General features: G+C 47.0%; 1 protein-coding gene across 1 annotated transcript in view; it reads right to left on the bottom strand.

Moving 5' to 3' along the window:
• Positions 1 to 25,431, bottom strand: part of LOC126199086 (synaptic vesicle glycoprotein 2B) — a 388,030-nt gene extending 362,599 nt beyond the window's left edge. Inside the window, exon 1 of the mRNA XM_049935833.1 lies at positions 25,137 to 25,431. The gene's annotated coding sequence lies outside the window, so the exon portion shown is untranslated. The remainder of the gene's footprint in view (positions 1 to 25,136) is intronic.
• Between the last annotated feature and the right edge of the window lie 811 nt (positions 25,432 to 26,242).

Here is a 26,242-nt window from a genome sequence, read left to right as displayed (position 1 = left end):
TTTCACAACGCTCCACACGTAATGTGACGCACTGATCAACTTGTGGAGTTAGCATACGCAGATGCACTATCGCAACGCGGCAGGAAATTCCATTCTTTTTATAAGTCCAGGAATTTCTACAACTCTTAATAGCTTAGTATCCCCCTTGTCCTATACCCATTTCCCCTGAAATCGCGATTCTCCCTTTTCTCCATATGAAGGCCCAAAGTGACGAGTAACCTTTACGGTGACAAGGAAAATAAATTATTAAAGATCTACGGTTAAAGTGTTTTTGTTATGATAATGATCTTGTACATCTACATACATACTCCGCAAACCACTGTACAATGCGTGGTGGAGGGTACTTACTGCCAATGCTAGCGATTTTCTGACTTGTTCCATTCGCTCATGGAGCGAGCATGAAAGATCCTGATCTCTCTCGTCTCATTCTCGTCTGATCACTACGTGAGATACACAAAGGTGTCAGCAGAGTTATTGCAAAAATTTTTTCGAATACGTGTTGTCTGATTTCCGCCAACAGAGTTTCTTCCAAAGATTCCAATTTTTAAGTTTCCCGAGCATCTGTCACACTTTATGTGGGCTGTTGCGATATGTTACTATCCTAGAAGCGCTTTTCTTGTTTCGATATGTGCCCCCTGTGAAGCCTACTTCGTAAAGAGTCCAAATAACGACATTTTGCTCTCAAACAGGCCGCACTAGCGTCTTTAGTGCTGTCTCCGTAACAGATGCATCGTATTTCCACAGAATCCTCGCACAAAAACCATGATACGGATTTTAAGTGTTCTTTCTTCCTTCCATATTTGCAGCGTTATCTCCATTTAGTTAAACGATGTAACGCACTGCAGAAGCTCACCATTTACGTTTCAATCTGATACTCTTGGTTTCTTTCTCGTTTTTATGAGCAGTACCTTCCATTTATCCAAAAGGAAACGCAGAGTCTCTCTGCATTTCATTATGATCATCCGGAGACGATACCTGCCCATAAACAACAGCATAGTAAGCTAACGATTTGATAGTGCTGCTGACCCAGACTGATAAGTTCTTTATCTGTACAGACTACATGATCGGTCCAACATTTCCTTGCAGCTTGCCCGACATCAATTTAATTTCTTTTGATGGTTTACTATTCTCTGTAACGTAATGCGATCGCTAGTGAACGACGGATCTACATCAAGTTGTATTAACATTTAATAAAACGTGATCTAGATCTTTGTTGATTAATAACAAAATAAGTTCACTACGTCTGCTGGTGTAGTACGTCGCCCGCATTGCGTTACTAAAAAATTCTTCACGGCGACCACATATCTGTTAACATATTTCGTATCTTTTTTAACAGTTGACGAGATCTGCGAGAAACTGAATTACTGTTACTCCAACTGTGCTCAGGTCGCAGCACTAGAAAGCTGCTTATCGAGGTCAGCACTGTGACTAAGTGTCAACCTGTGTGCAATTAGTCGTTACTCGCGGCACTTTTCTGTGACAGTGGAGAATTGTGGAAGAAGTAAAGAGCGCTTTGACGGCTGCATATCGTAATGATCGTTTAAGGAGACCATTCTCGATAGTTTTTTTGTGCCTGTCAGTAATTAAGCAGATGTGCCGTCTGTGGCAAGCTGGATCTCCAGCCATAAGGAGGAAAACAAAAGAAGCATACGGTGACCACACCGTGGTTCTGGTCGAAAAAAATCGATTTTTGGTTTTCATCATATTTCGACAGATTAAGGTTTTATTTAAGTACTCTGAAAAGGATTTTGCTGAAAAATTTTTTTTCGAGCATTTAAAGAGCATTTTCCTACCACTCGTGGTAGGCCCACTTTTGTCACCCACTTTTGTGCATATACACTCCTGGAAATGGAAAAAAGAACACATTGACACCGGTGTGTCAGACCCACCATACTTGCTCCGGACACTGCGAGAGGGCTGTACAAGCAATGATCACACGCACGGCACAGCGGACACACCAGGAACCGCGGTGTTGGCCGTCGAATGGCGCTAGCTGCGCAGCATTTGTGCACCGCCGCCGTCAGTGTCAGCCAGTTTGCCGTGGCATACGGAGCTCCATCGCAGTCTTTAACACTGGTAGCATGCCGCGACAGCGTGGACGTGAACCGTATGTGCAGTTGACGGACTTTGAGCGAGGGCGTATAGTGGGCATGCGGGAGGCCGGGTGGACGTACCGCCGAATTGCTCAACACGTGGAGCGTGAGGTCTCCACAGTACATCGATGTTGTCGCCAGTGGTCGGCGGAAGGTGCACGTGCCCGTCGACCTGGGACCGGACCGCAGCGACGCACGGATGCACGCCAAGACCGTAGGATCCTACGCAGTGCCGTAGGGGACCGCACCGCCACTTCCCAGCAAATTAGGGACACTGTTGCTCCTGGGGTATCGGCGAGGACCATTCGCAACCGTCTCCATGAAGCTGGGCTACGGTCCCGCACACCGTTAGGCCGTCTTCCGCTCACGCCCCAACATCGTGCAGCCCGCCTCCAGTGGTGTCGCGACAGGCGTGAATGGAGGGACGAATGGAGACGTGTCGTCTTCAGCGATGAGAGTCGCTTCTGCCTTGGTGCCAATGATGGTCGTATGCGTGTTTGGCGCCGTGCAGGTGAGCGCCACAATCAGGACTGCATACGACCGAGGCACACAGGGCCAACACTCGGCATCATGGTGTGGGGAGCGATCTCCTACACTGGCCGTACACCACTGGTGATCGTCGAGGGGACACTGAATAGTGCACGGTACATCCAAACCGTCATCGAACCCATCGTTCTACCATTCCTAGACCGGCAAGGGAACTTGCTGTTCCAACAGGACAATGCACGTCCGCATGTATCCCGTGCCACCCAACGTGCTCTAGAAGGTGTAAGTCAACTACCCTGGCCAGCAAGATCTCCGGATCTGTCCCCCATTGAGCATGTTTGGGACTGGATGAAGCGTCGTCTCACGCGGTCTGCACGTCCAGCACGAACGCTGGTCCAACTGAGGCGCCAGGTGGAAATGGCATGGCAAGCCGTTCCACAGGACTACATCCAGCATCTCTACGATCGTCTCCATGGGAGAATAGCAGCCTGCATTGCTGCGAAAGGTGGATATACACTGTACTAGTGCCGACATTGTGCATGCTCTGTTGCCTGTGTCTATGTGCCTGTGGTTCTGTCAGTGTGATCATGTGATGTATCTGACCCCAGGAATGTGTCAATAAAGTTTCCCCTTCCTGGGACAATGAATTCACGGTGTTCTTATTTCAATTTCCAGGAGTGTATTTTAGATCTTTATATCCCCTACATTGCACGTTAAGGACTTTTTTTTACTCCCGAGTGTGTTGGCTATCCTTGGAATGCAACGGTCGGTATTATTTTGTTTCTGCTGTTTGTAAACAAAACGCTTTGAATTAGAAGATGGAAAATTGTTGACAGGACAGGGTCGGTTAACTAAAACTGAAATAGAAAACTTGCAGGTATATTATGGGCAGGCAATTAGGAGAAATAAAGAAAATCTGGAGGCAATGAAGAGAGATGTTTGGGCCATATTCTTCCATAAGTCCTCTGCTGATGATAAGTCATGTCATGGATTGTGTCCATCAGGAGAAAATTCGTGGTGCAAATACAATAGGGCTCAGGCAACTGGAGAATCTTATTCTCACCAGAATTCTCGTCCTGCTGCTGTTATTACAGCAATTAAACCTATTTTAAGAGACTTGGCTCATCCTGACCTTCTAAGGAAATGTCTGCATGGGCAGACACAGAACCCAAATGAACGTTTCAACAGCATAATTTGGAACCGCCTTCCTAAAACTGTATTTGTAGGCATGCATACAATGAAACTAGGAGTTCATGATGCTGTTATTACATTCAGTTGTGGTAATATTGGAAAGTGTTAGGTACTGAAAAAGCTGGGAATTAATATTGGCGAAAATATGATCACTGGACTGCAACATTGCGATAAAATGAGGATAGCCGATTCGGACAGGTCTGCATCTAATATGGCCTAGAAAGCAAGACAAACATCCAGGAAGGCGAAAAAGAAGCTGGAAGACCTGCTAGAGGCCAAAGAAGGGCCATCATATGCAGCAGGACAGTTTTAATTAAATGTAAGTAACAAATTCCTTAAGTTTTTTTCTTTAAAATCAATTTCCCACAAACTAAAATTTTCAGTTCATATGCCCCATTATATCAGAAACTATCATAGATAAATGAATGAAATTTTCAGAGACTCTGAATAACAAAAAAGCCACCTCTGGTACTACATTCATTAATATTCCTCCATTAGGAAGTTCACAAAAAATATTTTCTGCAGGAAAAACTTAATATTTTTGTTAATACATTTAAAAAAAGTGTTTCTTAATAACTATAAAATGCATAAAGTAGATTTTAGTACAGTTGACTCTATTAGTATCATGTAACATACAGTAAAAACATTAAGGTCCTGCATCAAATAGTTTTTTCAGAAATGGGTCAAATACTTGCTTAAATTAACGTGGGTTAGGCAGGTAGGGTGTGGTACCATTAACTGCGACGTGTTCTCCGCCAGTTGTAAGCCTGTTGTTAGTCCCTGCTCGATCGTTTCTCGGGGTAAGACGCTCGGCCAGCGTCGCGATGTAATTGCCGCAAGAACGCCTCTTCTGCTGGGCGAGATCCCAAGACACGTGCCACGGTTCGCAGCCGCCGTCCGCGTCAGGCGACAAACAAATGTGTTTCAAAACAGCCCGCAAAAACTCGATTCTCGCACACGGAGCACCACCAGAAACTGTCGCCGTCAACGTTGTCATTTACTCTCACATCACTAATGGCAATCTTTATGCCTACACCTACACTTCACCGGCCGGGATGGTCGAGCGGTTCTAGGCGCTACAGTCTGGAACCGCGCGACCGCTACAGTCGCAGGTTCGAATCCTGCCTCGGGCATGGATGTGTGTGATGTCCTTAGGTTAGTTAGGTTTAAGTAGTTCTAAGTTCTAGGGGACTGATGACCTCAGAAGTTGAGTCCCATAGTGCTCAGAGCCATTTAAACCATTTGAAGCTATACTTCAACTCCACTTTGTGTTAGTTCCAGTCACGTACCGATCGATAAAAAATTGTAGATTGCGTCTGTGGGTTGCTTCGGCTACTGGCATCAGGCGCATCCGATACGGATCAGTATCACGGCAGCCGTGCCCTAGATGTACTTTAATCTCCATCCCGTTTGCCTGTCATCAGCCTGCTGACTTGTTTGGTGCGATGCACCGCGACGTCGCCTCCTGTGCCAGTCCCCGTGTAGAACTGGTACGCGTCCTCGTCAGTTGTGTTGTATTGTATGTTAACCGGGGGCCTAGAAACGACAGAGAGGCTCCGTCCCCGCCGCAGCCGCAGTGGTCCACAACCCCACGACGGCTACCGCAGTCCACTTCACCCCTCCGCCGCCCCACACCGAGGGTTATTGTGCGGTTAGGCCCCCGGTGGACCCCCCCCCCCTCCCCGGGAACGTCTCACAGCAGACGAGAGTAACCCCTATGTTCGCGTGGTAGACTAATTGTGGTGTAAGCGTATATGGAGAACTTGTTTGCGCAGCAATCGCCGACATAGTGTAGCCGAGGCGGAATAAGGGGAACCAGACCGCATTCGCCGTGGCAGATGGAAAACCGCCTAAAAACCATCCACAGACTGGCCGGCTCACTGGACCTCGTCACAAGTCCGCCGGGAGGATTCGTGCCGGGGACCAGGCGCTCCTTCCCGCCCGGAAAGCCGTGCGTTAGACCGCAGGGCCAACCGGTCGGGGTTCGATGTTGTTCACTACAGAGAGGTACAGTATGTTCTACCGGAAGATGGATGTGCGAGAATATTTTATGTAATGTCACCCCCTCCCCACCCACAAAGAAAGAAAAACTTTTCTTTAAAACAATTAAGATTACAACTATGAGAAGTTATGGGCGTAAAATTGAATATCTGCTGCGTGCAGGTTCCTTTTATGTGCATCCAGTTTCAGCTGACATTGTATCTCGTCACTTACAAGGTGAGATCCATACGGGGTTCACGAGCAGTAGTTCGAAGACACCTTAAATTACGTGTTGCCCAAAAGTTGCACTTGAAGTATTTTTGACGCACTTGCAGATCGTCGTGGCCTTGCTCAGAATCAGGGCGTGGACCGTCGCTCGGAGAGCGCTCCCTCGCTTCTCGCTCGACCCCGCGGCCTCGGCGGCCACTTTGGACGTCTCTCTCACTTGCCGAGCCGCCCCGCCTCCTTCGCCCACGCCCTTCCAGCCCGAGGCGACGAGTAGCCGACACGCTCTGCTCCTGCTGGAGGCTGTGCAGCTCCCACCGCACCTAACGCCGGCTACAAAGGGCAACTCGGCACAGTCGCAGCCGTTAACCTCAAGTACTTCCAGAGTGGTTGAAAATATTTAAGGGAGGAACACCAGGGTTGCTGGGGTGCTAGACGAATGACGCAGTTTCCACACTGGCACCTGCTTTCAGCAGTTATTCTCTAGATCTCGACTGCCGGATGATACTCGGTGTAAGACGTCGTGGTCTCCTGACCTTCATTGCTTACTTATTCCGGCCTCACAATCATATTCCGCACATCAAGACGCTTCATTCGAACCCAAACTCGATAAGATAAAGTCAATGTTGTATGAATTCATGTAAACGATATGCAATTAACAAGTAAGCGCACCATGGTTGAAATACTCGAGGCTGGCGTACACACATACATTCCAGACACGACAGCCACAGAAGCTTTTAGTGTGGGAGAGAAACCGCACAACGTGACGCCAGGCCCTTCAGAGGACGACCCAGCCCATGTCAGCCGGTGACCGCCCGTGTAGCGGACAGCGTGGGCCCCAGTGAAAGGGGGGAACCACCCCGTGTTCGGCTTAAAAGCAAATTCCGCTACATTGTGTGGGAACGGCCAGCCTACGCATTCTTTACACATAGCACGCAGTTTCAGAGATTTTCACAGGGAGACAGCAAACGCCAAACTCCAATGCTACAGGTTTCCAGATTGGTCGCCTTAAACGAAACGTCATTCTCCCGTTTTAGAAGAGCAATGCTGATTGGCAGACGATATTTCTGACGCCTTGACCTGAAAGAGTAATGGAAGAGACCGAAAGATATACCCCTTCACGTCTGGTGTGGAGAGGCGCCGTTCCATTGTCGCTCTTGGAGCGAGGAACAAGTCTCTCCTCAGCACTTTACTGGGAGAGCACCTCTGTCGAGAGCGAATCGAAGTGCTACTCTATATTGAGTCCTTGCGATTAAGCGTTCTTAACTGTGTTGGCCGACACACTTATTGTGCGGTGTGAACGGACAGAGTTATAAGTAACCGCCTGCGAGCGAATTTTGAGTGGCATCGCAGTGGACTGGTTATCTGATCGGTGTACCATGCCAATAGTTAGACTAGGGGCGAATAGGAATCCTTGACTTCATCAAGGCATAGGGAGAGTTTGATTGGCGAAGGTCAATCCAGATAGAACGAGAGTCATCTTATTTGTCAGTAGCGAGTGGCGCAGACAGCAGTCATCGCAGCTTACGGTATTGTGCGCTACAGCTATTGCGAGCCCCATATTTCCTCCGCAACAGTACACTTCACTGCATTTCACACGCGACAGCCTCGACTGTACCTAGCAACATTCTAAAGGATAATTATTCAAGTTGAGTAGGTGTGCCTCTCAGCCATTCTGCCAAGTCAACAACCATCTTAAACTTTGTATAGAAATTTCATTAGCGAATCCTATCCTTGAGAGGTAACTTCACATTCCGAAAAGAACCAGGATATAACTTGTTCAATTCATAACTAAAAGTGCCATTGTTATTTCTCAGAATTTTTGCAAAATAAATAATAACTTTCGTTAGTTTCATGTTTTTCTGGGACTAACTAGCACTACTCCACTACCCAAGTATCCCACTAGTTACATAAGAAATTTTGTGAATTTTTGTGTCATTTCCTTACAGCGGACGACTCCAGAAGATATTTATTGCTGAAAGTTTTTCAGGCATTTCTCTTTAGAACGTTATGAGCGTCTGCCTGACTTCTGTAGTAGTGTGGGGATGGAAATTGCATCTTGCAGGAGCCAAAGGGTAAAGGGTACATCTCAGATTAATCTGTTGCGCTGAATAACAGAATAACATATCAACCCCACACCTCAGATCGGTAATAGCGAAACGCGATTTTCGAAAACTGTCAATGCGCAAAGGAAACTAATATTTTTCTGTACTGTCTAAGTGAAAAAAAAGTTTCTCCATATCACTGTTATTTTCTACACGATCACAATTACAAGTGATTACCGAACTCAAGATGTTACAGAACCACTTGTCAGTGGCTACAAAGCCGAAATTTCGAAAAGGAAATTAAATAATAGTCACGTGACGAAAGTATTATGATCTAGACACATCCACCTATCTATCGCTTGCGTCTTGTCCCGCGGTTACGCAGGGTCGGCCATGGTTAATCGTATTTGGCATGGTTAATTTTAAAGGGTGGCCGGATGCCCTTCCTGCCGCCACTCCGTACCCCCCAGGATGGAATTAGTGCACCCCAACTGTCTGTGTCTAGTGGAATCCATGAAATAGTATGAACGTGTTCAGATGTCTGCGAGCTGTGTAACTGAGGCGGAACGTCGGGACCAGCCCGGTATTCACCTAGCGGGATGTGGAAAACCGCCTAAAAAGCACATCCAGGCTGGCCAGCACACCGGCTGTCGTCGGCAGTCCGCCGGGCGGATTCGATCCGGGGCCGGCGCGCCTACCCGAGTCCAGGGAGCAGTGCGTCAGCGCTCTCGGCTACTCTGGCGGGTATGTAGACACATCCACTCGTGGCTGCTAAAACAGGTAAATTATTTCCTCGTATGTTTGGTGAAAAAGTGGTCTGTTAAGTGTTCTCGATTGCGATCACTTAGACCCGTCTGCCCCAAATCCTTCCTAGTACGAGGGGCGTTCAACAAGTAATGCGACACATTTCTTCCTGAAAACGGGTTGGTTTTATTCAGGATTCCAATACGCCATGTTATTCCCCACTCTTTTGGCACAAACCATGTTTTTCACCAGACTCTCCGCTGAATGCGACGTCACTAAGCCACCTTAGTGAGAGAACCAGTATGCACGCGTGGTACTACTCTGCCGGTCGTCTTCGGAACAAACGTATTGGTGCATCAATAACCTCCTCCTCAACCACGTACTGCTCCCCGCGTAGTGCATCCTACATTGGACCGAACAGATGAAAAGCTCTTTATGGAACCTAACGGGCACACCGTTTGGGTACCCTACTGTCTAAGACCAGTGTGTCAGCACTTCCAACAGAGACGTCCAGTTGTACAGCGAGAATTCTCCCAAAGACATAAAAAAGTAGGAGGAAGTTAGTGTTTAACGTCCCGTCGACAACGAGGTCATTAGAGACGGAGCACAAGCTCGAATTATGGAAGGATGGGGAAGGAAATCGGCCGTGCCCTTTCAAAGGGACCATCCCGGCATTTTCCTGAAGTGATCTAGGGAAATCACGGAAAACCTAAATCAGGATGGCCGGACGCGTGATTGAACCGTCGTCCTCCCGAATGCGAGACACTCTGTGCTTTTGTTCACTGCCAGGTCTCTATAGACATTCTCCAAGCACCTATGAATACTTGCAATGCTCTGGTTTTCCGCCATAAGAAACTAAAAACAGCTGTCTGCTTGGAACCCAGCTCCGTTACAGATGCCCTTTCGAAGGCTACGTATAGCGTCGCCATTTTTCCTGATTTTTTTTTTTCATTTCGTTATTCATTCCGTTCAGCAGGTCCTGTGTTTTTTCCTGACTTTGCCGGCCAGAGTAGCCGAGCGGTTCTAGGGGCTTCACTCTGGAACCGCGCGACCGCTACGATCGCAGGTTCGAATCCTGCCTCGGGCATGGATGTGTGTGATGTCCTTAGGTTAGTTAGGTTTAAGTAGTTCTACGTTCTAGGGGACTGATGACCTCAGAAGTTAAGTCCCATAGTGCTCAGAGCCATTTGAACTATTTTTCCTGACATTCATTGTTCTACTATAGGCGCTATTCCCACACACCACATGGCAGAACCTGTTGCAGTGGTGCTCGGTAAGCACAGGTGGACACAAAACTAACAGTGAGAGTGAGACCAGCATTCGTTTTAGGTAGCCTACTGTCTAAGACGGCTGCTCACGAAAAGCAGATAACCCCGATTGGGTCTCGGTTTGCCACAAATATCCAGTTGCCACTGCTCCTCCATTAGATTTACCCTCAACCGGTTACTCTCGAGTTTCATGTTCTTGTGTGTGAGGTGCCGCACAGTTTGGAAATATTCCATCACTCATACTCGTAAGAGACTATCACATACTTGCACAGGGATATCTCAGCCACTGCATGAACTGAAGGTCGCGGTTTAGAGTTCCGTGACTTTCAAATTTGCCGTTACCTTATATCTATCCTCACGAAATGGCAGAGCAACGACATAAATGAACAATTATCAGCGTATGGTATTAAATACGCTACTGGCCATTAAAATTGCTACACCAAGAAAAAATGCAGATGATAAACGAGTATTCATTGGACAAATATATTACACTAGAACTGACAAGTGATTACATTTTCACGACAATTTGGGTGCATAGATCCTGAGAAATCAGTACCCAGAACAACCACCTCTGGCCGTAAAACGGCCTTGATACGCCTGGGCATTGAGTCAAACAGAGCTTTTATGGCGTGTACAGGTACAGCTGCCCATGCAGCTTCAACACGATACCACAGTTCATCGAGAGTAGTGACTGGCGTATTGTTACGAGCCAGTTGCTCGGCCACCATTGACCAGACGTTTTCAGTTGGTGAGCGATCTGGAGAATGTACTGGCCAGGGCAGCAGTCGAACATTTTCTGTATCCAGAAAGGCCCGTCAACGCGAACAAAAGGTGACCGAGACGTGTAACCAATGTCACCCCATCCCATCGCTCCGGGTGATATGCCAGTATGGCGTGACGTATTAACGCTTCCAATGTGCGTTCACCGCGATGTCGCCGAACACGGATGCGACCATCATGATGCTGTAAACAGAACCTGGATTCATCCGAAAAAATATCGTTTTGCCATTCGTGCACCCAGGTTCACCGTTGAATATACCGTCGCAGGCGCTCCTGTCTGTGATGCAGCGTCAAGGGTAACCGCAGCCATGGTCTACGAGCTGATAGTCAATGCTGCTGCAAATGTCGTCGAACTGTTTGTGCAGATGGTTGTTGTCTTGCAAACGTCCCCATCTGTTGACTCAGGGATCGAGACGTGGCTGCACGATCCGTTACAGCCATGCGGATAAGATGCCTGTCATCTCGACTGCTAGTGATGCGAGGCCGTTGGGATCCAGCACGGCGTTACGTATTACACTCCTGAACCCACCGATTCCATATTCTGCTAACAGTCGTTGGATCTCTACCACCGCGAGCAGCAATGTCACGATAGCCTACATCCCGACCTTTATCAAAGTCGGAAGCGTGATGGTACGCATTTCTTCTCCTTACACGAGGCATCACAACAACGTTTCACCAGGCAACGCCGGTCAACTGCTGTTTGTGTATGAGAAATCGGTTGGAAACTTTGCTCATGTGAACACGTTGTAGGTGTCGCCACCGGCGCCAACCTTGTGGAACGCTCTGAAAAGCTAATCATTTGCATATCACATCATCTTCTTCCTGTCGGTTAAATTTCGTGGCTGTAGCACGTCATCTTCGTGGTGTAGCAATTGGGAAAGTTGCTAGTGGATAGCGTAGTCCCTTCGGTGTGACACTGTGAATTCCAATGTAGAGTTTTTCCCAACAACTGCTGCAGCCGTTGTGACAGGTCTCTTGTTACCCCTGCATTATAGATTATTTGTTCCATTCATGTTCCATGTTCACATTCTGTGACAGTATTGTCCAATGCGACCAAGAACCGTCACCGTTTACGTTTCGGCAGCTGTAACTTGTATGCAGTGTGAGGTAGGCAGGTGTTATACGCTATCACAATCATATATACGTGGTTGTAATTAGATTTTAAATATCCATGGGGTTCTATGTTTCTTGATCAACCTCGATTTCGACATGAGAGAGATGTAATAGCCGACTCGCAAATCATTTGATATATAGGTATAGGATGGTGTCTAGTGTAAGTATCGCGGGAAGTTGTCCGAGGGACTGTTTCTCCTTACTCTGCACAGGACGCAGCGCACACATGCCGCCTCTTTGGACTGTCAGGTTTTGCCTCACCCTCTCGTGTTCTCCCGACATGGCGACCAGTGAGTTGTTCCTCATTCGTCGGATGAGGAAACTGTGACGTGGTCGGCATTTCCAGCATGACGGCGGTGTGATTGCTGAACAGACGAAATGCAGTCTTCTACAACCGTGGTCTCCGAAATATCATCCATTGCTGACGTAAATGTATCGCATTGAAGAGTGAGTTCGTGGAGCAGGATCAACACAATCAGCAGGCCTGATGACTCCAGCTTGTGTCTTTAAAATGATACGCAAAATATTTACCGCAGACCTCTCTCTGGTGTACATGGCTTACCCACTGTCCAGGCGATAATTCCTCGTCCTCTGACCGTTCAGTGGTCGCTTTTCCGCGCACGTTCTGATCTCTGTGGCCCGTGACGAGCGCTGGACAGAGGAACGAAGATGGGATTTAGGGGTCTGCCTGTAAGCAGCCCTGCAGTCTGTAACCAGGAAGAACTTCTGGAAGGTGTGGCTGCTGACCAGTTGTCGCTGTCGAGTTACTCGCCGGGCTGCGGCCCCCTGTGAAACCCTTGACGCGAAACACCCGATGGCTGCACGGACAGAGAGGCGGAGCGTTCCCCGTGTCGGACAGTCGCGTCCGACGGTCGCACCCCCCCACCCTGCGCTGGGCTGTCGCCACGCTGACGGCCGCTGCAAGATGTGACGGCGATCGCGTCCAGCTGTTACTTCCACACTGGACTGGCGATGGGAGTCTCTCTCTCTCTCTCTCTCTCTCTCTCTCTCTCTCTCTCTGCTGTCCTCAGACCAGCAGCTGACTAATTGTTGCGCTCGTAATGGTCCAGTTACGTACATCTTTTTATTCTCCGCTAAAATAAAATAATTTTAAATGATGGATTTTTAAACTGTTGTTGTGTGATGGCAGAAAAATAGTAAAAAATTCTTTTATTCATAGTTTCCGAAAAAAATTGTTTCATGCTCAGAACGTACAAGCCACTACCCAGCTTCGAGTCTCGAGGGAGACTGGTGTGAATGGATTGTGAAGTCAGTCTTTGCACTGTATTCCTTCTAGACTGACGTGTTTATGCATGGTCCAGTTACGGTACTGTGACCACCGCCAATGTTCGATGCCCATGTGCAGTAATCACTGACAGATGGCAGGTGGCAGCACTAGCAGTGGAGGGTATGTAAAGCGTGTCGTGGGGGGAGGGGGAGGGGGGAGGGGGGGGAGGACGCGGAAAACAGTGCAGTTGTTCTCGTAATGCGTAAACGGACCGACGAAGTCCGTGAACGACGGTGGAAGCATTCCCGGAACGGCCAGGTTTGCGCGGTATCGGCCGCTGTACGGTCGGCCACACTTTCAAATACGCGCGCCACCAGTCGCTCCACGGCAGTGCGACAGCGCTGGAACGAATGGTTACACCGCCGCCGGTGAGGTGCGAGAATCCCCTCTCCGCAGCCCCAGCGCCGGGTTCTACTTCGAACACTCGTACACTGAGGCCATTTTGTGTGTTTGCCACCTGAATGACATTTATTGTTTTTCATGGTGGCCACGGTTCGACAACTTCTGAACAGACATCTTATAAATCTTTTGAATCTGTATATATTTCTACATTCAAAGCTACTCATCTGTTCCTCCCTCCTACAGCCAGTAAAGAAGCGTCCAAGGAAGTCCTAACAATTTCTGACACTACTGCCCATTAAAATTGCTACACCAAGAAGAAATGCAGATGATAAACTGGTATTCAATGGACAGATATATTGTACTAGAACTGACATCTGATTACATTTTCACGCAATTTGGGTGCACAGATCCTGAGAAATCAGTACCCAGAACAACCACCTCTGGCCGTAATAACGGTCTTGATACGCCTGGGCATTGAGTCAAACAGAGCTTGGATGGCGTGTACAGGTGCAGCTGTCCATGCAGCTTCAACACGATACCGCAGTTCATCAAGAGTAGTGACTGGCGTATTCTGACGAGCCAGTTGCTCGGACACCATTGACTACACGTTTTCAGTTCGTGAGAGATCTGGAGAATGTGCTGGCCAGGGCAGCAGTCGCACGTTTTCTGTATCCAGAAAGGCACGTACAGGACATGCAACATGCGGTCGTGCATTATCCTGCTGAAATGTAGGGTTTCGCAGGGATCGAATGAAGGGTAGAGCCACAGGTCGTAGTACATCTGAAATGTAACGCCCACTGTTCAAAGTGCCGTCAATGCGAACAAGAGGTGACCGAGACGTGTAACCAATGCCACCCCATACCATCACGCCGGGTGATACGCCAGTATGACGCTGATGAATACACGCTTCCAATGTGCGTTCACCGCGATGTCGCCAAACACGGATGCGACCATCATGATGCTGTAAACAGAACCTGGATTCATCCGAATAAATGACGTTTTGCCTTTCGTGCACCTAGGTTCGTCGTTGAGTACACCATCGCAGGCGCTCCTGTCTGTGATGCAGCGTCAAGGTTAACCGCAGCCATGGTCTCCGAGCTGATAGTCCATGCTGTTGCAAACGTCGTCGAACTGTTCGTGCAGATGGTTGTTGTCTTGCAAACGTCCCCATCTGTTGACTCAGGGATCGAGACGTGGCTGCACGATCCGTTACAGCAATGCGGATAAGATGCCTGTCATCTCGACTGCTAGTGATACGCGGCCGTTGGGATCCAGCACGGCGTTACGTATTATCCTCCTGAACCCATTGATTCTGCTTACAGTCAATGGATCTCGAACAACGTGAGCAGCAATGTCGCGATACGATAAACCGCAAGCCGGCCGAAGTGGCCGTGCGGTTAAAGGCGCTGCAGTCTGGAACCGCAGGACCGCTACGGTCGCAGGTTCGAATCCTGCCTCGGGCATGGATGTTTGTGATGTCCTTAGGTTAGTTAGGTTTAACTAGTTCTAAGTTCTAGGGGACTAATGACCTCAGCAGTTGAGTCCCATAGTGCTCAGAGCCATTTGAACCATTTTTGATAAACCGCAATCGCGATAGGCTACATTCCGACCTTTATCAAAGTCGGAAACATGATGGTACGCATTTCTCCTCCTTACACGAGGCATCACAACAACGTTTCAGCAGGCAACGCCGGTCAACTGCTGTTTGTGTATGAGAAATCGGTTGGAAACTTTCCTGGTGTCAGCACGTTGTAGGTGTCGCCACCGGCGCCAACCTTGTGTGAATGCTCTGAAAAGCTAATCATTTGCATATCACAGCATCTTCTTCCTGTCGGTTACATTTCGCGTCTGTAGCACGTCATCTTCCTGGTATAGCACTTTTAATGGACAGTAGTGTATGTTAGCACCTAAAAGACGTGTGAGATGCACGCCAGATAACGTTGTTACGGAGTCCCGCGTCTGTGTTTGACATTCTCATGCGCCCGGCAGAATTTCAGGGCGAGCTGGCGAGAACGTTTGCGTCACAGCTGATGGCCCGTAGTCAAGAGGCGACCAACAGATTGCCGGCAGTGGGTGAGTCACCGGCGCACTCCGAAGCCGACTGACTGACTTCTGGGAAGTTGTATCGCTTCGTTGAGCACTCCCAGGATCATCGTTTGTCGCTGGCAGCAGCATAGCTGCCCAGCGGTATAACCGACTAAGCCGCAACTTTCTTTTCCGATCTACCGGCATTACTGCGTAAGCCGTAAATTTGTAGCCATTTCAAGCGTAAACGATGTACAGCTTCTGATATTCATTACACCATTATGCGTAGACCGCATAGCAATAGTTTTTAAGAAACATTTTTCCACGTTTTAGTTCGACTTCCCTCTATATGTATTCTCTGCAAAAGAAACAGAAGTTCTGTCGCCCCGACAGGTCGTGGGTGCGTGCTGGTTTTATATTTACTTTTTTAATTAGCGGTTGATGGACTTATAACAAGTAACCTCCGGATTACATACGTGATAAACCTGATGATTGAAAAAAAATTGTTTGTACCTACAAAGCAAGTAGTAGGTGAAAAGGGATCATAAAAAAATATGGGTAAGAAGTTATTCTGCGACGTTATTTCCTGGTTGTGAGATAACTTCCACAGGGCAGCACGGGGAGTCAGACGGCGTTCAGAGAAAGACACTTTGACTGTCACAGTTTTATCGGTAAATTGTCGAAGCATTCGTGATAAAGTTCCCGAATTTACTGCCGCCCAGGAAAGTTCTCGCGCTCAGATTATTCTTGGGATCGAGCGCTGGCTGAAACCTTAAGTGAAAAGCTCGGAGATACTTAGGAAGTCGTGGAACGTATTTCGGAAGTACAGGTTACATACCGCAGGGGGGGAGGGGGGGGGAGTTTTCATTGCTTCTACTGAGGTCGAAGTAGAGTGTGACAGTGAAGTCGTCTGGTCGCGTGTAACAGTTGTAGGTGAAACCAAGTTAATTGTTGGCAGTTTTTACCGGCCACCCGACTCCACTGTGACAGTTCCAGAGTCATTCAAAGAAAGTCTACTGTTAGTAGCGTGTAAATACCCAGACAGTTGGAGGCGAATTTAACCTGCCGGCTATAGACTGGGATGTCTATGGATTCAATGTGGGGGATACACACAGTCATGCGAAATACTTTCGAACACGTTTTCTGAGAACTGTTTTGACCAGCTAGCTTGGCAGCCCACACGCAATGGGAATATCTTAAACTTTGTAGCTACAAACAGGCAGGATCTTATCGACAGTGTCGGTTCAGAAACGGGGAATAGCGATCATGGTGTCATTATAGCAGCTGTGTTCACCAAAGTTAATAAATCAGCCAAGAAGACTAGGAGAGTGTTTCTGCTAGGTAGAGCAGATAAGCAGTTATTAGCATCATTTAGTTCCACTAAGATGGATGTAAAGGGCAAAGTGGAAGCAGATTGTAAATCGTGGTCTGGAGAGTTATGTGCCTAGTAAGTGAGTAAAGACTGGAAAAGACCCATCAGGGTTTAATAATGAAATTCGGAGGATGCTGACGAAGGAGGGGCTGTCGCACTCTCGGTTCAAAATGGGACGCACAAATGACCACAAGCGAAGGTTAATAGGTATTCGGGCGTCTGTGAAAAGATCTATGCGCGAAGCATACAACTACCACCACCATCACACTTTAGCAAAAGATTTGGCAGAGAACCTGAGGATATTCTGGTCTTATGTAAAACGGCTAAGCGGGTCTAAGGCTTCCACTCAGTCCTTCGTTGATCAGCCTGGTGTCGCAAAAGCAAAACGAAAGCCGAAGTTTCAAATTTCAGTACAAGGAATCGTTCACACAGGAGAATCGTACAACCATACCGTCATTTGACCATCGGACAGACTCCCGTATGGCGTAGAGAAACAACTAAAAGATTTGAAAGTAAATAAATGACAAGGTCCGGATGGAATCCCAGTTCTATTTTTAAAAAGTATGCTACGGCACTGGCCCCTTACCTAGCTTGCATTTATCGTGAATGTCTCGCCCAGCACAAAGGCACAAGCAACTGGAAAAAGGCGCAGGTGACAACTATGTATAAGAAGGGCAAATGCACGGACCCGCAAAATTACAGGCCAATATCCCTAACTTCTGTTTGCTGTAGAATCCTTATACATATTCTCAGTACGAATATAATAAATTTTCTTGAGAGTGAGAAGATTATGTCCATGAATCCGCATGGTTTTAGAAAGCATCGCTCTTGCGAAACTCAGCTTACCATATTCTCACATAATGCACTGCGAACTGTGGATGAAGGGCAACAGGCAGGTTCCATATTTCCAGAAAGCACTTGGCACGGTGCCCATTGCAGGCTGTTAACAAAGGTACAAGCACATGGGATACGTCCACGGATACGTGAGTGGCTCGAAGACTTCTTAAATAATAGAACGCAGCACGTTGTTCTCGACGGCGACTGTCCATCAGAGACAACAGTATCGTCAGGAATGCCCTAGGGAAGTGTGATAGGACCGTTGTTATTCTCTATATACATAAATGATTTGGTGGACAGCGTTGTTTGCTGTTGTTTGCTGATGATGCCATGGGTACGGTAAGGTGTCGGAGTGGAGTGACTGTAAGAAGATACAAGACGACTTAGACAAAATTTCCAGTTGGTGTGATGAATGGAAGCTAGCCCTAAATGCGTAAAAATGTAAGTTAATGCTGATGGGTGCGAAGATGAAACCTCGAATGTTCGGGTACGGTATTACTAGAATCCTACTTCACTAAGTTAAGTCGTTTAAATGTCTGGGCATAACGTTGCAAAGCGATATGAGATGGAAGGAGCATGTGCGAACTATGGTAGGGAAGGCGATTGGTCGACTTCGGTTTATTGGGAGAATTTTAGGAAAGAGTGGTTCACCTATAAAGGAGGCAATATATAGTATGCTGGTGCGACCTATTCTTGAGAACTGCTCGAGTGTTTGGCATCTGTACCAGCTCGGATTGAAGGACGACATTGAAGCAATTCAGAAGCAGGCTGTTAGATTAGTTACTTCACGCAAGTGTTACGGAGATGCTTCAGGTTCGAGTCCTGCCTCGGGCACGGATGTGTGTGATGTCCTTAGGTTAGTTAGGTTTAAGTAGTTCTACGTTCTAGGGGACTGATGACCTCAGATGTTAAGTCCCATAGTGCTGAGAGCCATTTGAACCACCTGAGATGCTTCAGGAACTCAAATGGGAATCTCTGGAGGGAAGGCGACGTTCTTTTCGAGAAAGACTATTGAGAAAATTTAGAGAATCTGCATTTGAAGGTGACTGCCAAACTATTCTGCTCCAGCCAACATACATCACGCGTAAGGACGACGAAGATACGATACGAGAAAATAGGGTTCATACGGAGGCATACGGACAGTCGTTTTCCCTCGCTCTATTTGCGAGTGGAACAGGAAAGGAAATCACCCACCGGCATGCGCCGTAAGGTGGCTTGCGGAGTATCTATGTAGATGTAGGCGAAGATAATGCAATACCTCGGCTTAGCTCGATCAGCTGATAGCCAGTTTCGAGTTGGTCAAAAATGGTTCAAATGGCTCTGAGCGCTATGGGACTTAACTTCTAAGCTCATCAGTCCCCTAGAACTTAGAACTCCTGAAACCTAACTAACCTAAGGACATCACACACATCCATGCCCGAGGCAGGATTCGAACCTGCGACCGTAGCGGTCGCGCGGTTTCACACTGTAGCGCCTAGAACCGCTCGGCCATCCCGGCTGGCCCCAGTTGGTCAGTTAATTGTTACAGTTTCCGTAGATAATTTGTGCGATTTATATTAGAATGGTGTGAATCGAATCCGTTTACAGCCTATATATAAATTATTCGATTGTGAGTATGGCTGCATTCTATTTACTAAATGGTATACGGGTTGAAATTTAATGAATTTAGTTTTTGGTGTTACACATGTAAACGAATGATACACTTAAAGTTAGGTTTTTTAGCTGCATGTGATACCAGTTTTCAAATGAAAATTCTCCTGCGGAAAATAAGTGGTTATCCAGAAGAAATGATAATAGGGGTCATGTAAAATTTTTGTTGCTACCTTTCAAACAGTTTATGTTATTGGGCAAACGATCAAAAATTTTTGCGACCAGATTCTGAGCCACTTGCCAGTGGCCGTGGTACTCAAGCTTTCCACGGGAATACACGAGTACACTCAGGTATATATACAGATTAGAATATTTTAAAAAGTAATGACGATGTAAGTTATTCCATTTTCTGTCACAAATCTGCGGTGATATTAGAGGGAAACTGGTTTTTCACGGCCAGCCGGTGTGGCCGAGCGGTTCTAGGCGCTACAGTCTGGAACCGCGTGACCGCTACGGTCGCATGTTCGAATCCTGCCTCTGGCATGGATGTTTGTGATGTCCTTAGGTTAGGTTTAAGTAGTTCTAAGTTCTAGGGGACTGATGACCTCAGATCTTAAGTTCCACAGTGCTTCTCGAAAAGAAGACGAGCTCTAAATCTCACCTGTTGTCGAGTCGCAAGACCCAGCGGGGAGGTCTATGACGCCTAAGTTGGGGAAGCGACTGAGGAAGTTTCGACGACGGAAGCCCATCCTCATGACGGACGTGACGCGCCGCCTGCACGTCACAGGATTGGCGGCCTTTGTGCCGCCCTTGCTTCTTCTCACTGTCCTTTCCGTGCCTTACATAGTCCTCGCTTTAAGTTCAGCGTGTTGAAAGCTCCTTAACCACGGGACAGCCGTTTACAAGTAACCTCGTCAACCTGGTTTCCTTCTTCGTCTTCTGCCAGTGGGTACTCGCAACCCTGACTTTGTTACCGCGCAGCCACACTAGTGTACAGTGTAGAGGACATCAACAAGGACACTCGAGTCGTTAGCTCTTTCTTCTGCAACGTGCTAGACATATTTACTAAAATATGACTGTATACTCATGATTCAAATGTTTGAAAATTCATGCTTTATATCTAAGGAGTTTTAGAGAGGTTATCCTGCTTGTACTTGGCTCCACAGCCTTGACATATTTTTCAAGTGAAAAGATTGTTCGTCATTTTTAGTTAATTTGCTGTTGGTCAGTTGCGATCTCTTTGTCATTAACGAGCGACATTCAGATGACAACTATGCAACACGTCGCAGGACATGCGACATACAAATCAGTCCATTGGTGGAGTAATTTGTTTGTCACGCCTGTTTCGACGTGTTCCATAGAGCTTATGTGAATGTCGCTTGATAATGACTGAAAAACTCGAAATTAACCAATATCAAATAAACTGAAAATAATAAGTCCCTAACGGACATTGCTTTCTTTTGGAAAAAAGAAAACTCTGACACTCGACCTCATCTCTGGTGTCTACCGATCATTTGATTTCTGCTGCCGGATTAGTAAAGATTTTTGACACTCTGCACTCTGTGGTTCGCCACTTTCTGTGACAAACATTTGATTCATTGCAGTGTGATGTAAATAACAGTAAATCTGTGGTGGTGCACGTGTGAATATCAACTAGCCTCATGCTAGAATGGAAGACTGACTACTAATTTTGTCAACTACAATAATTAAACGTACAATGAGAGTGTTGTTAGCATTCCCAGTTTCTCAAACTAATCTCTGCAATTTTATGTGTATTAATACTTTACGTAAATATGATTACTTTTCTTTATAACGAACTCATTTCGTCCAAGGGAAGACTTTTCAAGGATTAGCCAGTGGAATATCTGCGAATTGAAATGAGCGAGACACGGTAACTTACTACTCTTATGGGGTCCAAGTTGACAGTTATCCATATGGTAAAAATAAATGTAACCAAAAGTATTCTTGAAGGTTCTTCGGCGGGTGTACGATAACAGCTTTAAGGAATCATGAAGATGAAAAGAAAAAAGTCGTACTATTGGCGCACTGTATCCTCGCGCAGTTGCTGCTGGGAACGCGTGTAATGCATTCTGCCTATCCTTCGCGCCCAGCGCGAAGTGCCAAGTTACAGTGCGCGTATTGTAGTGGAAGTGGTTTCCCTCCCACCGCACCGGCCCGGGTTATGAAGCGATAAGAACGACCTACCTTAGGAAAGGCGAGGAATTATAAAACTCCGTGTCAGTATATTAAATGCTGTAGAGGACAAACCATACGCAGTGTCAGGAACAATGTGTCAAACAGCAGTAAACACAGGTACTTCAGCCGAACGAGTATGCAGTGGCTGATCACTTTAGATATGCCGGTAGTGCTGTAAATTACCACGGCGTACAGATATTAGCCACAGCCACACAGTGACTCCATGTCACGGAAAGCGGTGAAACTACGACCATCACTCTATCTGACCATCCGGAAAGGGAGTTTCAACCTGTAGACAATGCGTGGAGTCTGTTAATTTCTCTTTCATACTGTCAATGAATTTTCGTTCTGTTTATACGTTGCAGGCTTGTCAGTTATGGTGTTTAAATAACTGTTGGCATCTGTTCTCTGGGAATCGGGCCGCGATGTAAGGCGAAGTAAGGGAAAGATAAACGTGCTAGCAGAAGAAACATGCTCTCGTACCCTGGACAGCCTGTGGATTTTAGGCGGTTTTCACACTCGTCTAAATTCCAGACTGAGTCTTACCACAGAAAGAAAACACACAAACAGTTAAAACACTAAAACAAAAAATGCGAAATTCACACGATTAGTAGTATGATTACTCCTTCCTTCGATAAAGATGAAGATGTGTCAACAGAAATTGCATCCTTAAGGCACAGAAGACGCCATGACGCTATACATAGTTTTGGTTAATGCTGTCCATGTATGTTCCACAAAATGGAGGTGATATAACAATCTTTTTTTTTCGTTTACTAAAAACGATATGCTGTCACTGTCGCAGATATGCAAGTACGGGTTTACCCTGAACATCAACATGTCCTGTGTTCCTTTAGCATTGAAGGAAGAAATTTTAAAATGGTTCTTTGCTTGTTGACGTTAGGAAGTGGAACTACTTTGCGACACATGTAGTATATACTCGTATATTCCTGATTTTGTAGTGGCGTTAACTGTTCAACTTTTCTGCGCACAGTATTCTGGTGACTACTGTACTCGTTCTCGTCAGGTGCTGCTAGCGACGATCGTAGAAGGGCTCGCTTCCTGCACATCAACCATTAATCAGGAAGCTAGGTCAGAGATTCTGTGCAATCCCAGAGTCTGGCGGGGGTAGATTTCTGTTACGTTCTTCCGACCAGTTAAGAAGTTTAGAGTGTTTACCTTTGTAGAGCGGCTGTGGCGAATAGCTTTGATGCTTAGTAGTGTGGTCCTATTGTTGTGAACGCTTGAATGTGACTGTGTCTCTAGAAAGTGGTTGCGCGTTGGAGGAAGAGTAGAGATGATGTGAGTCTTAGCTAAAACTTGGCCGATGTCACTGGATATAAATAACTAAATGTCTGTCTAAAGAGACAATAAGAGTCGGTATAGTTTGGTAACGCGTCCAGCATCTGTACTCAGTCACGGTTGCCAAGTAGCGAGGACTATTTGTCTGGAGTTGGAACGTCCACATAAACCTAGCCGCAGACGGATCAGCATCTGAATCCCCAAGTTTCTAAACCAGTCTAGAAACAGGCAAATGCGAGAGTGCGATTTGTCGGGGGCATCTTGAGAATTGTTATACCTCCACGAAGGGAAGACACTTAGAGAACCCTCGTGAGACCGAGTCGCGAGTATAGCTCGACTGTCTGAGATCTTGTATCGATGTTAGGGACAGAAGATTAAAAGAAGTTCTATAGGATTCGGCAGCCATTTTGTCGTCTCGAGAGAGAGTCGCAGGAAAAGTGTCCAGTGTGATGCGCCATAAATAGTTGCGCATAGGGCAGAGCCTTAGTCTTAAAATTCTGAAGTCCAAAATCCGAACTCAGTCTGTAAACATATTACTTTCTATATTACTCATGTCGCGTAATGACAGAGGCTGTAGGATTAAAAGGAAAAATTGAATTTATGGACTAACGTGTGTCAAAGGCGATGTCATTAGACGCAAGGCAGAAACTTGTATGAAGAACAAAGGGAGAAGATCTCAGCCGAGACTTTTTGAAAAAAAAAAAAATCGATCCCCGCCTTCACCTAAATCGATTTTTGGAAACCGACGAAAACCTAAATCAGGGTGGCGGAACACGAACGGCGGTTCCCAGAATGCGAGTCCGGTGTCTCAGTCACTGCACAGCTTCCATCGGGGACAAAATAAGAGAAATTCGATGTTACATAGAACAATCGTTCTCCCCCCCTCATCTTCGGCGAGCGTAAGAGGAGGAGAGAAACGTGAAGCGAACGATGGCTCGCTGGTAACACACGCGGACGCAAATGGCAAGGGGAAAGGTTAAGCCCGCTGCCCGCAGGTGGGCAGAAAACAGTGAAATACTGGCCGAACCTAACATCCGCTTCTCACGAGGAGGACACCGTCGACACTGCCTTACACGCTCACCACACACTGGACGCCATACACCAATTTGGAAGCGAACCCAGTTCAACTGCGCTCAGCCTGTACGCTACAAATTTTCCTCTCCTCGCATACTGTATAATGCTGGCAATGACTTTTTTTAAAAGATTTTTATCTATGTGGTTTTTTCTACAAGACATTTTCTACGTGACTTTTTCTTCAAGATTCGAAACGGAGACCTTCGGCTCGTGCGCCAGCGCGGAGGCACGTCATGCAAAGGTACTGTGCCCGGAAAATGGAATAGCTAACCGGCTAGACAGTAGGAAATAGAGCTTCCACCACGGCGAGGAAAAACTCGTACGTCATATCCGTGCGAAGACACAAACTGGCAAGATGGGATCGTGCTGAAGAATACGATACAGCCCGTCAGCTCTGACCAGTGACGCTGCTAATTGGTATGGTATTGGTATGGTATGGTATGGTATGTCAATCTTTATATGAGTTGTTTGTTTTCAAAGTTCCATATTTTCTGATTTATTACATGTACAAAGCTGATTGATGCATGAATAGAATCAGACAATGATGTATATTTTCGTTATAAAAGTGTCGATATCCCCGGACGAATATGGGCGGGGGGGGGGGGGGGTTCCTGGTGGGGGGCATGTTCTTCCTGTTAACGCCATGACACATATCAGCAACTAGAAAGCACCATTTCGCAGTGGGAAAATTGGAGTTTATATCGAAGAAGTAAATATAACTGCGGAATACGCGACTTATATATTAAAAAGAATAGACTGTCTGGACACTTTCGTTGGTTTGGTCACCACACAACGAAATTATGGCTGTTCGTTGATTCATTCGTATTAACGGTGGGTGAGCGTCGTGTGAGTGAATTAAATTCCTTGGAAAATTACAGCAACCAGGGATTTTATTTATGTCAAGTCGCGTTTCGCGCTTTCATCGATCTCCAGTTGCCGTTTTACACATTTATCTTCGTCTATACAAAGTTTTTAGCAGCTAACTAATGTTCTGGAGCTTGTAGGTTCTTTTTTCGCACCTCGAGGTACCCTACAAATAAGTCTATAACCATCAAAACAACAACAATTGAAAGAAGAAAGGTGTTGATCGGGACGGTACTAGTCGAAGCAGAAGGAGAATCTCGCGGTCTCGAATCCTCCCTGATGTTAAGACGGCGTTAGGCTAAGTACTTTTGTCGCAGGACTTACAGAGGTGACTGTGGTCGTAGGGATCTGGCGTCGTCCCGCTAGGGCGTCTGTCGGATGCTCGTGTGTGCGCCGCCGGCGTTGCGTCGGGTGGTGGCGTCTGTGCGCGCGGGGGCGGTGGCGGTGGCGGACGGAGCGTCGGGCGGTCTCGTCAGGTGATTGGCTGCGCGCTGCGTCGAGTGGAGTCGCGTGTGTTCGGCGCGCTGTCGGGCCCGCTACTGAGTACTGAGTGTCGCCGCGTCGCCGCTGTGGCGCTGCGTTCGGAGCGACCGCGGCCGGCGCGCTCCCCACCGCCGCTTATATACGGGGCCCACTCCACTCTGCAAACACCGCGCTGCACTGCCCTGCACTGCACTAGCTGCTAGCGGAGGGGCGACAGGGGCTGCACGCCCGTCGGTCGTCGTCTGCTGGAGAGGGCTGTCGTGGGTGGGGGGAGTGTGCTATACCACACTCAACAGGTGGCGCTTGCCCCCCCCCCCCCCCCCCCCTCTGCCCACTGCTGGATGTGTCACTTACATCGTCGCTCCTCTTTAGACGTTCCAGCCGTTGACAACTCGATAAAAATTGCCATTTACTCGAAGCCAAGCAATATCGGATTGCTTCCTCTAATTTTGCACACTACACTGCAGTTACGCTACTTAAAAAGATCTGGATCACCTGCGAATCTCTAAACAAGTGTATGCTTGATTCACTGGGTGCACGCACTCTGAGAAAGTGTCACATAAAACCTTGAAAAGCCAACAATCATTTAAATGAAATAAAAAACCTCAGGAATTGCGGAAATAAAGCCAATCTGTTCGAAAAGGCAGATATACATGGTGGTCCATTGATCGTGACCGGGCCAAATATCTCACGAAATAGGCGTCAAACGAAAAAACTAAAAGAACGAAACTTGTCTAGCTTGAAGGGGGAAACTAGATGGCGCTATGGTTGGCCCGCTAGATGGCGCTGCCATAGGTGAAACGGATATCAACTGCGTTTTTAAAATAGGAACCCATTTTTTATTACATATTCGTGTAGTACGTAAACAAATACGAATGTTTTAGTTGGATCACTTTTTTCGCTTTGTGATAGATGGCGCTGTAATAGTCACAAACATATGCCTCACA

The sequence above is a fragment of the Schistocerca nitens genome, chromosome 8 (assembly GCF_023898315.1).
Source record: "Schistocerca nitens isolate TAMUIC-IGC-003100 chromosome 8, iqSchNite1.1, whole genome shotgun sequence".
Taxonomy (NCBI): Eukaryota; Metazoa; Arthropoda; class Insecta; order Orthoptera; family Acrididae; genus Schistocerca; species Schistocerca nitens.
The sequence above is the reverse complement of the archived record's forward strand: the minus strand, read 5'-3'. Positions and strand labels throughout refer to the sequence as shown.